At 43.6% G+C, this 14,560-nt stretch overlaps 1 protein-coding gene across 3 annotated transcripts in view; it reads right to left on the reverse strand.

Moving 5' to 3' along the window:
* The window catches only part of LOC122920664 (fatty acyl-CoA hydrolase precursor, medium chain-like), an 85,591-nt gene extending 79,915 nt beyond the window's left edge, over positions 1 to 5,676 (reverse strand). For 2 of the 3 annotated variants that reach the window (XM_044270345.1, XM_044270342.1), the window contains exon 1: positions 5,562 to 5,666. The gene's annotated coding sequence lies outside the window, so the exon portion shown is untranslated. Of the gene's footprint in view, positions 1 to 5,561 lie in introns of all 3 variants that reach the window. The other variant, XM_044270346.1, reaches the window with a different exon arrangement.
* Between the last annotated feature and the right edge of the window lie 8,884 nt (positions 5,677 to 14,560).

The raw sequence follows: 14,560 nt of genomic DNA on the forward strand, positions 1-14,560 counted from the left end.
TTTTAAGGCAGCCAGAGAGAAGGGAGAGATAAAATATGACGGCAACAAGATCCTGCTTTTTCAAGATCTCGTGCCTTCAACCTTGAATAAAAGAAGAATCCTGCGGCCTGTCACCGAGATCCTACGCCACAGCAAGATTCCCTTAAAATGGCTTTTTCCCTTTGGGCTCACTTTTGCTAGAGACGGCAAGAGGTGCACTATCCGGACCCCCAGTGATCTGCCGGCGGCATGGGAGCTGCTTAACACCACGCCACAGGACATACCATCATGGCTGCCCTCGGCGGACACTGGCGTCCCGCTTCCAGAACTCCCTGAAAGCTCTAGGTGGTCAAAAGTACCATCAAGAAAAGGCCCAAGAGCAAAACAAAGAATTACCTGAACATTCTCAGCAGGTCGTATGTGGGTCTTTGTTAATGTAGGCTCCTCAGTTAATGCTTATTATGTTGTAGGAGCGCATTTTAAATGAGGTCGGTTAGTGCCTTACGGGCATATGTTGAAAAGTTGCATTCGCTCATTGTTGGTATGGGTGATTCCCATAGAAGTTATGTTTGCAGCACATTCCTTCACGTCGGCACCAAGAGGGTGCATATAATATTTTGTGTCTCCCGGTTATGAATAGCCAGATTCTCTCCGGCAGTCAAGATAGTGGCTTTATTCATACAAATGTGATAACTTTTTGGCACACTTTTTGGGGTGGGAACCCTGATTTGTGACCAGGAGTAGTACTATCTGACACTGATCATGTCAGCCTGCTCTCACTATGTCACCGGTGGTTCCTATGCTCCTACATGGAGTTCCATCATCTCCTTTGACTATGTTGGGCTTGAAGAAGTTCCCATGTTGTTATTTTTAACAATCTTCTGGCTCAAAGGTACAAAGGAACTTGCTCAAAGCAAGGCGTTACTCTGTTTGTTTCCCCTGTTCTCCTGTCCATGTACACATATTCCATCATACGCAAGTACTTACATATATCACTACCATGATGGCTGCAGTTAACTGCACTTCATTCAATGTACGGGGGTTTAATACCCCTCAGAAGCGTTCGCAGGTAATCAGATTGTTAAAGAAGAGACGCACTGATATCTGTTTTTTCCAAGAATTGCACCTGAAGCTAGGCCATGTCCCCAAACTCTCCCAGTCCTACTTTAGTCAGTGGTTTATCAGTTCTCATGCCAAAGCTTCCAGGGGCGCGGGGATTGCCATCTCCAAAAGGGTTCCCTTCTCCCTTACTTCATCTTTGACTGACTCAGAGGGACGCTTTATGTTCATAAAGGGTAAGATAGGGACTACACCTGTAACACTGGCGAGTCTGTATAGCCCTAATCGGGGTCAAGGGGCATGGTTGAGGTCTACATTGTCTAAGTTAACTGCTTTTGCAGAGGGTATCTGTTTGGTGGGGGGGGGGGGGATCTTAACGTGGCCTTAAACCCGCTAATGGATGCTTCTGATCACTCCTCTCAATTGACTCAAGCAGCTATTGGTAGGATTAACAAGCACTTGGCAGGGGCCCATTTACTGGACACCTGGCGACTGACCCATCCTACAGATCTAGACTACACATTCTTTTCAGCCCCACACAAAGTTTATTCCAGGCTAGATTATATTTTCATTACTGATATTCACGCTGGAATGGTGAGTAGCTCCACCATTGATCCTATGACGGTGTCTGACCACGCTCCTGTCACGACATCCGTGGTGTTCTCTGAATTACCTCAGCCTTCTAGGCAATGGAGACTGAATGAAACCTTGCTTGATGATGAGGAGGTAGTGAGAGATATAGAAGCAAAGATACAGCAATTCTTTAAAGAGAACTCCACGGATGACGTCTCTGTCACCACTGTATGGGAGACGCATAAAGCGGTCATAAGGGGGGAGCTGATTGCCTTAGGCAGTAGGAAAAAGAAAGAAAGACAAAAAACATTTCACACACTATTAGAGAAGATTACAGCGTTGGAATCCCTGCACAAGAAATCCAAAACTACTGAGGCCCAACAAGAGCTAGCACTAACTAGGAAAAAATTAAAAGACCACCTTAACTATCATCAGGCCAAGTCTTACCAGTATGCCCAGTTCCGTTTCTATGCTCATGGGGACAAGGGGACGAAGCTTATGGCGGCGCTCCTTAAGCAGAGAAAAGATGCTTCATATATAGCTGGAATTAAAGATAAGGAGGGCAAGCTATTACATAAAACCTCAGATATTGCTAGAGAATTCCACAAGTTCTATAGTAAGCTCCATGGTCTCAAATGCCCAGAAGGTGATACAGAGGCTGATATTGAGGAGTTGGCTGACAAATTTTTGCGGGATCTCAATTTGCCCACATTAGAGACTAAAGATAGGGAACAACTCACTGCCCCAGGAAGTAGCAAAAATCTTGAGCTCTATGCCAATGGGGAAGTGTCCGGGACCTGATGGGTATTCTGTGGGGTATTATAAAAAAAATTCAGCAGTTTTGTCCCCACGCTTAGCCACTTGGTGTAACTCCCTCTTAAATGGCTCTACCCTCCATAAGCAATCCCTAGAAGTGACAGTCACAATCCTACCAAAGGCTGGTAAAGACCCTAACCAGTGCGGCAGCTATAGGCCGATCTCGCTTGTCAATGTAGACGTCAAAATATGGGCAAAGTTACTAGCTTCCCGCCTTGCTCCCCTTTTGACTAAGCTGATTCATCCGGACCAGGCCGGGTTTGTGCCTGGAAGAGAGGGAAACCAGAACTCGTGCAGGGTTCTATCAGCAATGCAGTTAGCTAAAGTGGAAAAGGCCTCACTAGTCCTTCTGGGTGTGGATGCGGAAAAGGCCTTTGACAGGGTGAGCTGGGGTTATATGCGGAAAACTTTACATAAATTCGGCATTCCGGAGCAATTCCAAAATGCTGTTATGTCTCTCTACCGTGAACCTAGTGCCCGTATAAGGGTGAATGGCACACTATCTCAACCATTTCCGATTACAAACGGGACCCGTCAAGGTTGTCCTCTGTCACCCACACTATATATCATGGTAATGGAGACATTATTGCAAGCTATAAGGGAACACCCTGGTATAAAGGGCCTAAAGGTCAGAGGTAGCTCTGCTGAATACATAAATGCCGCTTATGCGGATGACCTCCTGGTTATGCTCTCAAACCCTGTCGAGGCCTTTCCGCATCTCCTATCCCTTTTTGAATTGTACGGGAGGATCTCTAATTTTAAAGTTAACTATACGAAGTCAGAGGCAATGAACGTTTCTGCGCCAAGCAAAGTGGTTTCCTCTCTGAAGGGCACAACCCCGTTTATCTGGCAGGATTCTCATCTTTCCTATTTAGGAATTAAGTTGCCAGCGGATCTAGACCAAACTTTTAGCTTAAACTATCAACCCCTCTTGAGCGAGATACAGAAACAGCTCCACTCACTTAAAATCCCATATGTTTCTTGGATGGGTAGAAAGAACCTTTTGAAGGCCTTCATCATGCCCAGGCTCCTCTATGTAATGCAGATGTTGCCCGTTTTTCTTCCTATGTCTTTCTTCTGCCAGGTCAGGAGATTATTTAGAACGTTCCTATGGGGGGGGAAGTCAGCCAGATTGGCTCATAGTAGGCTGATACAACGTAAGAGCACGGGGGGGTTTGGGTTACCAGATGCACATTTATATTATCAGGCGATTCATCTGAAAAGATGGATTCAGTTGCACGCTACTAAACTCCAAACCTGGTGTGGTGACTTGGAGATGGCCCAACTCTCCTCTGTTCAAAGGGCGGGCCTCTGGGGTCTCACGTCTTCTAATCTCAGATCACAAGTCCTGCTTAGAGGCACTGCTTCAGTAATTCAACAGTTATCCGGCAAACTTAACCTCTTAAACAACCCCTCTCCCTCTATGCCAGCTGATCTCCTTCCCTTTGCTATAAGGCCAAACTCTAAACAGATAGCTATGACATGGCAGAAATTGCGCAAGTTCACAACTGAGGATTTCTTGGGGGCGACCGTGGGTGACATATCGGCCCATCATCCATTGCACAACCTTATTAAATCGTGCAACTTCCTGGAACTAATCGAGCTCAACTCAGTCTCCAAACCCCTAATTGAAGGTAACAGACATAGGCCTACCCAGTCATGGTTTGAGAAAATCTTAACATGTGAGTCCTTTCCGCGTAAGCTGATCTCTCTGTGTTATCTGGCTTTGGTTAACCCCCGCTCCCCTGGAATGCCGCAATACCTGAGGCACTGGGCTACTGAACTGGGAATTGAACTGAATGAAACTGATATAATGAGAATACATGCTCACTCCCATGGCTTTTCAAGGTGTACCAGAGTGCAAGAGCACACATATAAAGTCCTTACCCAGTGGTATCTAACTCCAAAGCAAATGTTTATTAGGGGCATGAGACAGGACGACAAGTGTTGGCGATGTCTGGAGGGTGCAGGGACTCTATCCCACATCTTCTGGTACTGCCCTAAAATACGGCCATATTGGGAGGGGGTCTTATCCTCTATTCAGAAAATAACAAAAGTCACTATAGACGTGCCTCCTACCCTTGTGCTCCTGTGGCTCCCAACTCTCTCTTTCTCTCCCTCTAAAAGGTGCTTGACCACCCAATTACTCCAGGCCGCGAGATTGCTCATCCCGCAGCACTGGTTGTGCACGGAACCCCCCTCTGTGGAGGCATGGCTGAATAAAGTAGACCATATCTGCCGTATGGAGGAGCTGGCGAGTTGGGAGGACAGGAACCACAATAAATATGTCAAGCTGTGGACACCATGGCTCTTATTTAGAGACAAGACATCTGGGTCTCATAGAAGTGGTAATTCAGAAGCCCACTAAGAGGTGTGAGACTCACACATTATTGTCAGGTAGTCTAGAACATGTCAGAGACAGTGTGGCATAGTACCTGCTTATATGATTAAACTTCATTTTGCACTTTATTTAACGGATGTGTTACATATGTACAAGTGTCATGGACGGATTGTTGGTTTCAATTTTCCCTTTTCTCCTTCCCTCCCCCCCTCACCCATTCCCTACCCTCCCTGATTTTTCCTCCCTCCTGTTCCTCTACTCTTTGTGATATTATGTTCACTAGACATGCTACAAGATGGGTGTACATTGTAAGGACACATAATTTACTGCCATATTGTATTAGCACTATGTGATGTGGTTATATTGTCTGTATCTGCACAATGGGTATCTTTGCTGCCCTGTTATCTTCGCACGGAACTCTGTCAAGCCCATGATCACAGTCTGATATGTATGTTCTAAACGATGTACGCTATTGATCATCATTTTGTCTATGTCACTGTCTGTTGATGCAGTATGTCTTTTTTGCCATTTTCTCAATAAAAAGAAAATTTTCAAAGAATATAACTACTATAATACTGCCTACTATGTACAAGAATATAACTACTATAATACTGCTCCTATATACAAGAATATAACTACTATAATACTGCCTCCAGTAGCATAAGGCAATTATTGTTATAGTATTAATGGTGGCCATGTTCTGGATTTGCTGGTCGCTGTGCAGCACTATTACTTGGGTTTTGTATTACTCCCTGGTATATTGCCCTCTAGTATCTTGCACCCTCTTTTTTACCTTTTGCAATTGCTGTCAGAATGAGAATGCTGAGGAGCAGAATGTGCGGCAGAATCGCCATGTCCTGTGCGCTGTGGACGCTCTTCTTCTAGGTCAGAGTCATTAGTTGCAGGAGGAGATCTAATGTCATAAATTATACATTTCTAGTTGGCATTGAGCAAATCACGATATAATCACTGATCTAGTTTTACTGGCATCATTATCCAGCTATGCCCATGTTAAATATTATCCCATTACCCTGGCACCTCCCCTCATGTGAATCAGAGGAAACTGGTTCAGGAGGTTTATACAGAATTATGAAATAGAGCTGCTGACTGTTTTGGTTACATAAACCCAGAAAAATCTATTTGCGCCCAATTACTGCTCGCAAAGTTCCGCCTTGTTAAACATAAGTGCAATAATAATGTGTTTTGGGGGTAACCCCCTTTCTTCAGACTAACGTCCTCCACTATCAATGCATATAGACAGAAAGACATTCACATAATCGGCAAAACATATGAAGGAATGGTTAACCGCTATCACCATCTGCTGGGAAAAAAAGGAAGAAATATCGGTAGACATAAGCAGGGATGGCCAGAGCCCCTGACTGTTTCCTTAATGTTCCGCAAATACAGCTCTTTACTTGATCAGTGAGAGAGCTGTGCATCTGCACTCACCTCTCTCTCCCTGATGACATCGATCTGTGTGATCCGGGTGAAAATCATAAGGGAAACCAAAAATCTAAGTTGCTGACTCGCCGTTTTATCGGTGCTTTACCTCCCCTCAAAAAATTCACACACACTGCTTAATGTTTTTTATAAAAACTACAGATTGCCTAGCATAAAATATAACTATTATAATACTGCTCCTATGTACAAGAATCTAACTACTATAATACTGCATGATATGTACAAGAATATAACTACTATAATACTGCTCCCATGTACAAGAATATAACTACTATAATACTGCCTCCTATGTACAAGAATATAACTACTATAATACTGCATGATATGTACAAGAATATAACTACTATAATACAGCTCCCTAAGTACAAGAATATAACTACTATAATACTGCATGATATGTACAAGAATATAACTACTATAATACAGCTCCCTAAGTACAAGAATATAACTACTAGAGATGAGCGAATTTCTCAAAAATTCAAATCATCCGGTTCGCCGAAGTTTCGGAAAAATTCACTTTGATCCGAATTTATTTGCGGCGAATTATGTTAAAAAACATCTATTTCCTGGCTTCAAAGCAATATAACTGGAGAAACCTTTAACATCAAACAGCATTTGGATTTCGGGTCGAAGAATGTTATATATTTACTTGAATGCCCATGCGGATTACAGTATGTGGGACGCACTATACAAACCTTACGTAATAGGCTGAATAAGCATCGTTTGAATATCAAAAATACATTTACACACCATAGCGTCTTGAGACACGTTGCTGATTGTCACCAGGGCCTCTTTCCGGGCATCTCCATCATCCCTATTGAACAGGTTCACACGGACTGCAGCAACATTATGCAGACGATCAAAAGACGTGAGATCTTTTGGATTTACAAACTAAAAAGTTTAAATCCTCAAGGCCTAAATAAGGCTTTTGAAATCAACTTATAACCACCCAAACATTTCACTGCTCGGTCTTCTCATGTAGGCATCACCTTATTATAGTCCCCAACCACGAACCTTTATCTTACTTTTCGTTTACAGTACAATATGGTTTTTGTTGCTACAAATATATTAATCCCCTTTATATAATCACTTGCCCTTACCCCCTAGATATTCAATTCAATCTATTCCCTTTTTATCATTATCTTTATACCAGGGGCCCCATTTTCCAGTGCCTGTCCATCAACTCTAGGGTACACCAACCTGTCTAATCCTTGGTTCATGTGTGTAGGTGTACTGTACACACCTTACGTATGTGTATGCTGACATATATGTATGCATACACTAATAAGGCTGTGTATACATACAAACCGGATTCCAAAAATGTTGGGACACTAAACAAATTGTGAATAAAAACTGAATGCAATGATGTGGAGATGGCAAATGTCAATATTTTATTTGTAATAGAACGTAGATGACAGATCAAACGTTTAATCCGAGTAAATGTATCATTTTAAAGGAAAAATACGTTGATTCAAATTTTCACGGTGTCAACAAATCCCCAAAAAGTTGGGACAAGTAGCAATAAGAGGCTGGAAAAAGTAAATTTGAGCATAACGAAGAGCTGGAAGACCAATTAACACTAATTAGGTCAACTGGCAACATGATTGGGTATAAAAAGAGCTTCTCAGAGTGGCAGTGTCTCTCAGAAGCCAAGATGGGTAGAGGATCACCAATTCCCACAATGTTGCGCAGAAAGATAGTGGAGCAATATCAGAAAGGTGTTACCCAGCGAAAAATTGCAAAGATTTTGCATCTATCATCATCAACTGTGCATAACATCATCCGAAGATTCAGAGAATCTGGAACAATCTCTGTGCGTAAGGGTCAAGGCCGTAAAACCATACTGGATGCCGTGATCTCCGGGCCCTTAAACGACACTGCACCACAAACAGGAATGCTACTGTAAAGGAAATCACAGAATGGGCTCAGGAATACTTCCAGAAACCATTGTCAGTGAACACAATCCACCGTGCCATCCACCGTTGCCAGCTGAAACTCTACAGTGCAAAGAAGAAGCCATTTCTAAGCAAGATCCACAAGCTCAGGCGTTTTCACTGGGCCAGGGATCATTTAAAATGGAGTGTGGCAAAATGGAAGACTGTTCTGTGGTCAGACGAGTCACGATTCGAAGTTCTTTTTGGAAATCTGGGACGCCATGTCACCCGGACCAAAGAGGACAAGGACAACCCAAGTTGTTATCAACGCTCAGTTCAGAAGCCTGCATCTCTGATGGTATGGAGTTGCATGAGTGCGTGTGGCATGGGCAGCTTGCATGTCTGGAAAGGCACCATCAATGCAGAAAAATATATTCAGGTTCTAGAACATATGCTCCCATCCAGACGTCATCTCTTTCAGGGAAGACCCTGCATTTTTCAACAAGATAATGCCAGACCACATTCTGCATCAATCACAACATCATGGCTGCGTAGGAGAAGGATCCGGGTACTGAAATGGCCAGTCTGCAGTCCAGATCTTTCACCTATAGAGAACATTTGGCGCATCATAAAGAGGAAGGTGCAACAAAGAAGGCCCAAGACGATTGAACAGTTAGAGGCCTGTATTAGACAAGAATGGGAAAGCATTCCTATTTCTAAACTTGAGAAACTGGTCTCCTCGGTCCCCAGACGTCTGTTGAGTCTTGTAAGAAGAAGGGGAGATGCCACACAGTGTTCAAAATGGCCTTGTCCCAACTTTTTTGGGATTTGTTGACACCATGAAATTCTGATTCAACATATTTTTCCCTTAAAATGGTACATTTTCTCAGTTTAAACTTTTGTTCCGTGATTTATGTTCTTTATTCTGAATAAAATATTAGAAGTTGGCACCTCCACATCATTGCATTCAGTTTTTATTCACGATTTGTATAGTGTCCCAACTTTTTGGGAATCCGGTTTGTATATGTATGATCCGATATATCCAATTTAGACCATTCAAGGTCTTCCAGGCTATCGACACAATATGAAATATTTTCGTTTTCCTATATGGATAGTAGCCATTAACAATTTGTATAGGTGTGTCCACATATTTTAGTTATGAATTATTTTATTTATGAATCATCATGTTTCATTTCTCATTATGCATTTTCAAATTTTATTATCTACATGTTTAATTAACTAATATCCATTTACTTATTTAATTTGATCATTAATTGGATCTCACATTGCATGTGACCATAGGCGTCATATTTATATATTTATTTATTTTGTACATTAATTGTATGTCTTATGCGCTATTTTTAAATATTAGTTTTGGTGTTGCCCAGGTCTGGTGGGGGGGCCATTCCTGGGAACACATTCCTGCTGCAAACTTAGAACCTGCTGCTGTCTGTATTGCAGAATTTGGGCAATTTCTATGTAGGTCTTATACTACACCGTTATCATATACCTGCTGCTGCTTTCTGTCATGATCATGCTGAGATATGTCTAGGCCTTACACTACACCATTACCTGCTGCTATCTGTCTTGCTGAGTTTGGCCGAGCTCTGTGTAGGCCTTATACTAGACCGTTATCATATACCTGCTACTGCCTGTCCGGATCATGCTGAGATATATCTAGGACTTATACTACACCATTACCTGCTGCTGATGGTGTCTGTCTTGATGAGTTAGGCCAAGCTCTGTGTAGGCCTTATACTAGACCGTTATCATATACCTGCTGCTGCCTGTCCTGATCATGCTGTGATTTGTCCAGGCCTTATACTAAACCATTACCTTTAGTTTCTGATGCTGCTGCCTGTCCTGCTGAGTTAGGCGAGCTATGTGTAGACCTTATACTATGGTGTTACAATTTACCTGCTTTGGTCTGTCCTGATCCTGCAGAGTTGAGGCGAGCAATGTGTGGCCCTTCTTATACTACAGAGTTTCCATTTACATGCTGCTGTCTGTCATGATCCTACAGAGTTTGGGCCTTCGATTTGTAGGCCTTATACTGTTGCGTTACTATTTACCTGCTACTGTCTAGCCTAATCCTGCCAAGTTATGTGTCTGCATTATAGAACAGTGTTAACAATTAACTGTTGATGCTGTCTGTCCAGATCATGCTGAGGACAACCAGCATGGACCACTTATTCGCCCTCGAACTATGACAAATATTGAGTATTATAATTCTCGTAAACTGGTGTGCATGTTTAATATTTGCGCATGTGCTCTATTCATTGTATATTGTCAAGATGTACAGTCAGATCGATAAATATTGGGACATTGACACAATTCTAAGATTTTTGGCTCTATACACCACCACAATGCATTTGAAATGAAGCCAAGATGTGCTTTAACTGCAGACTGTCAGCTTTAATTTGAGGGTATTTACATCCAAATCAGGTGAACGGTGTAGGAATTACAACAGTTTGCATGTGTGAAATACTGTATGTGTATATGCAGTTTGTATATATATATATATATATATATATATATATATATATATATATATACACACACACACACACACAAATAGATAGCAGCAATAAATGAAATAAACAAAAGAGATGCAAGTCAAAAAGGGACTTGACTATTGTCCGGCATACAAACAGTAAAAATGCAGCACTCAAAAATCAATAAAAATGCAAAAATGTGCTGGGCTCCCTCTTTCCCTCCTGATGCCATGCGCCATCTGTGCTCCATGCCAGAGCTTACTTCCTGCTGGAGACCTGTACTGTTAGGGCTTGTATGGTTGTGTCTATCCTCCCTTGTGAGGCAGCACGTACACGCCCTCTGTCTCACCAGCCTATGGCTGGACTGCAGGAAGTATTTAAAGGCGCTTCCTACCACAGGACGATGCCTGAGCAACTCATGGTCACTAGCTTGTCTAATTCCAAGTGTGAAGGTGTTTTTTAAGTACTGCTTTGCTGTGTACTGGACCTGCTTTTGGAATTATCTGATTTTGCCTGTTTGCCGCCTGCCTCTGACCTCGGACTTCGTTTATGGACCTTGCTTGTTTACCTTCTGCCTCTGACTTTGTTTACGGATTTTGCTTGATCGCTGCCTTCCCTGACCCCAGACTTCCTGACCACGTACTTCCCCTCTCTGATCCCCTGGTCAGCTGCCACTGACTCGGGAACTGCTGTGGAGTGGCACCTGGCAACTACCCTAATGGCTTAAGCCTATCCTCACCATCAGAGGCTCTAGTAAAGACCAGGTAGTTGCTTAGTCACACCCCTCCAGAGTATAGCCAGTCAGTGGTGCAGTGGGTCCACACCCGCTTGCATAACAAATTATTTATTCCCCCATATGGAAATGCGCCTAAAACCGGACCTCTGGCCACCATAGCACCAGGCTGATGTGGAGGTCACAGTTAAGGGGACGATCCGCTATGGAAGTCAGTGTTAAGGGGGCAGATTACTGTAGAGGCCACTGTTAAGGGGGCGAGGTGCTGTGGAAATCACTGTTAAGGAGATGGGGTACTGTGGAGGTCACTAATAAAAGAGTGGCCCCTGTGGAGGTCACTATTAAAAGGGCAGGCTGCTGTGGAGGTCACTCTTAAGAAGGTGGGATGCTGTGGAGGTCACTGTTAAAGGGGCGGGCTGCTGTGGATGTCACTGTTAAGCAGGCTGTCGCTGTGGAGGTCTCAATTAAGGGGCAGGGAACGGTGGACATCACAATAAAGGGGACGGTCCGCTATGGAGGTCAGTGTTAAGTGGCTGGGTGTTGTGGATGTCACATTTTAAGGGAACAGAGCTCTGTGGAGGTCACTGTTAAGGGGGCGGGTTATTGTGGAAATCACTGTTAACAAGACGGGGTACTGTGGAGGTCTCTAATGAAGGGACGGCCGCTGTGGAGGTTACTGTTAAAGGGGAGGGCGCTGTGGATTCTACTGTTAAAGGGGCGGCCCTGTGGAGGTCACTGTTAAGGGAGGAGGATACTGTGGCGGCTACTATTAAACGGGCAGAGGTGTACTGTGAGTTCACTGTTAAAGGGGCAGTCAATGTGGAGGTCTCTATTAAGGGGGGCGGGAATGGTGAAGGTCAGTAATCTTTAACAGCAATCTGTAAGTCTGACCACAGAATTTCTATTGGATTGAGATCTGGGCTTTGACTAGGCCATTCCAACACAATTGCATTCCCCTTAAACCACTCAAGTGTTGCTTTAGCAGTGTGTTTGGGGTCATTGTCCTACTGGAAGGTGAACCTCCGTCCTGGCCTCAGATAGCCACGCATAGAGTGGTACAGGTTTTGCTCAAGAATATCCCTGTATTTAGCACCGTCATCTTTCCCCCAACTCTGACCAGTTTCCCAGTCCCATCCCACCAGCATGATGCTGCCACCACCATGTTGCGCTGTGGGGATGGTGTTCTTTGGGTGATGTGATGTGTTGGGTTTGCGCCAGACATAGCTTTTTCTTTGATGGCTGATAAGTTAAATTTTAGTCTCATCAGACCAGAGCACCTTCCTCCATACATTTTGGGAGTCTCCCACAGGCCTTCTTGCAAACTCACAACGTGCCTTTTTGTTTTTAACTGAAAGTAATGGCTTTCTTCTGGCCGCTCTGCCATAAAGCCCAAATCTATGAAGTGTACAGCTCATTGTCTTCCTATGCACAGATCCTCCAGTCTCTGCTGTGGAACTCTGCAGCTACTCCAGGGTTACCTTAGGTCTCTGTGCTGCCTCTCTGATTAATGCCCTCCTTGCCCGGTCCGTGAGTTTTGGTGGGCGGCCGTCTCTTGGCAGGTTTGCTGTTGTGCAATGTTCTTTTCATTTGGTTATGATAGATTTGATGGTGCTCCTGGGGATCCTCAAAGATTTGGATATTTTTTATAACCTAACCCTGACTTGTACTTCTCAACAACATTGTCCCTTACTTGTTTGGAGAGTTCCTTGGTCGTCATGGCAGTGTTTGGTTAGTGATGCCTCTTGCTTAGGTGTTGCAGCCTCTGGGGCCTTTCAAAAAAGGTATGTATATGTAATGACAGATCATGTGACAGATTGCACACAGGTGACATCATGTCACTAATTATGTGACTTCTGAAGGTAATTGGTTGCACCAGAGCTTTTTATGGGCTTCCTAACAAAGGGGGTGAATACATACGCACATGCCAATTTTCTGTTTTCTATTTCTAAACAATAGTTTTATTTATATATTTTTCTCATTTCACTTCACCAACTTAAACTATTGTGTTCTGACCCATCACATAAAATCCAGATTAACAAAACATTGAACCTAAAGGGGTTCTGCAGTTTGTTTAAACTGATGATCTATCCTCTGGATAGATCATCAGCATCTAATGGGCGGGGATCCGACACCTGGGACCCCCGCCGATCTGCTGTTTGAGAAGGCAGCGGCGCTCCAGTTGTGCGGCACCCTCTTCACTGTTTACCGCAGGCCCAGTGACGTCACGACTAGTATCACTGGCCTGGGCGGGGCTAAGCTGTGTTCACTTGAATGGAGCTTAGCCGCGCCCAGGCCATTGATACTAGTTGTGACGTCACTGGGCCTGCAGTAAACAGTGAGAAGGCTGCAGCGCCACTGTCTTCTCAAACAGCTCATTGGCGGGGGTCCCGGGTGTCAGACCCCCACCGATCAGCTGGTGATGATCTATCCAGAGGATAGATCATCAGTTTAAACAAACTGCAGAACCCCTTTAAGGCTGTAATGTAACAAAACACAAAAAAAAAGTCAAGGGGGTGAATACTTTTGCAAGGCACTGTATAAAAAATTATAAATGTATTGGGCAGTACAGCAAATAAGGTGGAGGGACGGAGTGCCAGAGGCTGCGGAAGCGATCCAACATCCAGGTAATAATAAAAATTCCACGGCACTTCCAAAAAATAAATTATGTGTCGCAACGTTTCGGTTCTCTCTATGGAACCTTTTTCAAGCATTGACAATACAAATGGTGCAAAGTGCAAGTATAAATGCCATCCACGTTAATAATTGAATAAGTGAAATAGTGAACAATCATGAAACAAATATGTCCAAAATATTTCATAAAAGATCAGTTCGAGACGCTGCTCGTTTTGATTATGATGTTTTCATGGAGACGGCGGTCATGTGGTTTTTGTGAACACAGACCCTTTTAGTTGTGGCGTTTCTATGGAGTGGTGATCAGGTGACCTCTTTTTTTTATCACATGATCGCTTTCTCCATCCTCCGTGGATACTTCCTGACATGCGCGATCTCTCGATGGAGACGCCAAGCCACATGTGCGATTCCATGCTGGTACAGGTACAGTTCCTTCTTCCTCCCACCCATCAATCATGTTTTTAATGTTTTTTAGAGAAGAGCTACTAAACTAGTACATGGATTGCAGGATAAAACTTACCAGGAAAGATTAAAGGACCTTAACATGTATAGCTTGGAAGAAAGACGAGACAGAGGGGATATGATAGAAACTTTTAAA

The sequence above is a fragment of the Bufo gargarizans genome, chromosome 10, assembly GCF_014858855.1.
Source record: "Bufo gargarizans isolate SCDJY-AF-19 chromosome 10, ASM1485885v1, whole genome shotgun sequence".
Lineage (NCBI taxonomy): Eukaryota > Metazoa > Chordata > Amphibia > Anura > Bufonidae > Bufo > Bufo gargarizans.